Here is a 2188-nt window from a genome sequence, read left to right on the forward strand (position 1 = left end):
GTTATTATAAATACTTCTTAGTAGGTAAGAAAGGTCTATTTTTAATATAGAATATATAATTTTAGTAGTCTAGTAAGAAGCTTAACTAAAAATATAAAGATTCTTTTAAGATTAAAGATGTTATTAGTAAGCTTATTTATTATAACTATCTAAGTCCTATAGATATATTTGCTCTATTTTTTATATCTTCTTACTAAAGAAGTATATTTAGTACTATAGTATCTCTATACTAGACTATTAGCCTATTATTATAGACAATAAGAAAGAATAAGAAATAAAGAAAAATTTTATATATTATTTCTATTACTAAAAACTATAATATCTTATTAAATAAAAGGACTAGCCTAGCTATAAGAACTTTAAAAGCTAGTAAAGAACTTTACTAATATAAAGAAGGCTATTAATAACTACTGTAATTAGATTAGACTTATTATAATATAGCCCTAGTACTCTCCTTAATAGTTATAATCTCTTTATTTTAGAAGATTTTTAGCTTAATTAATAGTAAAGTAATAATATAACTCTTTCTTCTTTTTCTATAAGATTTAGAGGTTTAATAAGAATATTCTTATTTTTTACTATAACTTATAATACTATTAGAATATATATATAAGGAATCTCTTTATTTTTATAAACTTAATATAGAGAAATAGGTTTAAAGGCTAATTTAGGTATACTAGTATGTTAATAATCTTTTAAAATATTCTCTCACCTTTAGTTTTTGAAGGACTAGATATTCCTTAAAATACCTAGTCTCTTAATCTATTAAGAATTAAGAGAAGAAGGTAATATTAATTATTACTTATTATCTATCTTATATTTTTAATAGTAGTTTACTTACTCTTCTTTTTCTTTAAAAGCTTACTAAATACCTTATAAGTCTTAATAGTATTATTATAGGTACCTAATCTCCTAATCCTATTAACCTTTAAATAGGTATTAATTACTAGTTATAAGTAGCCCTTCTTTCTTCACTAGTACTTCCTATATAGCTTCCCTAGATAAGTAGGGCTAGGTATAATTATATTATCTAGGTCTTTTACCTAGATCTCCTTTATATAGTAGTAGTATAAATATAGCTTGTATAAATTAGTAATAGGAGTCTAATAAGATATTAAATAATTAGTATACTTATAGGCCCTAGTATAGGGCTAGGAGAAGAAGAAGGGAATATAGAGAGGTTTTATTAATATTATTAATATACTACTAGAGGACTAATAAGGTTTTAAGCTAGGAAGTTTACTTATGGGGACTAGGTCTAGCCCAGTAGTAGGAGTAGGGGTAGGTATAGGGGCCTAAGGAGGAGGAGAGAGAGGTAGAGGCTTACTATAGCTATTAGTATATTAATAGAGGTATAAAAGAAAGCTAAGTAAGACATATTTTATATTTACTAAGCTATTACTTCTTTACTAGCCATAATATTTTTACTATACTAGTAGGTTTTCTTTTAGCTATTCTAAAAGGATTAGCTTATAATCTAATAGAGTACTACTAGTATCCTAATAATATAGTAATATAGAGTAGCTCTTTATATATATTAGAGGGAGAGGAGGTAGTAGTAATAGTATTCATAAAGATACTATAATTATAATAAAGTTCTTTATTTATATTAACTATTACCTAACTACTATTAAGCTAAAAGTATTCTTCTTTATAATTAAACTTCTTTATTAATATCTTAAAGTCTTTATTAATACCATGCTCTTACTATTCTTATTATTCCATTATTATTTTACTTTAAAAGCTCTCTCCTTTATATTACTTCTATTTTAGGATTAGTATAATCTAGGATAGATTACTACTATAAGGGGGTAGCTATTATAGTAGGTGCCTTAGGTAGCTCTAACAGGAGGCCGCGCGACTACTACTTAGGATCTAATCTAATTAGGCCTAACCCTTTTAGGCTAAATCCTGAATAACTCTCTTAATATTACTATATATAAAAGACTTCTAGAAATCACTAGTCTTCCTAATCCCTAGTAATTTATTTATAAATTAATTAGTATATAGCTTCTTCCTCTTTTGTACATCCTACATAGCTCGACATCTTGTTGCTTGCTAGGATCTCACCGCGGGTGAAGACCGACTGGCAACCGCCACCAGTCCGACCTCGCCGCTTACAAGCCCTTAATGTAAGTGGCATCAGAGTCGATCTGGATCCATCAGCGCTTCGGTGGGTGATATCAAT

This window comes from Aspergillus pseudodeflectus (genome assembly GCF_044049435.1).
Source record: "Aspergillus pseudodeflectus strain CBS 756.74 chromosome Unknown BJX68scaffold_62, whole genome shotgun sequence".
Taxonomy (NCBI): Eukaryota; Fungi; Ascomycota; class Eurotiomycetes; order Eurotiales; family Aspergillaceae; genus Aspergillus; species Aspergillus pseudodeflectus.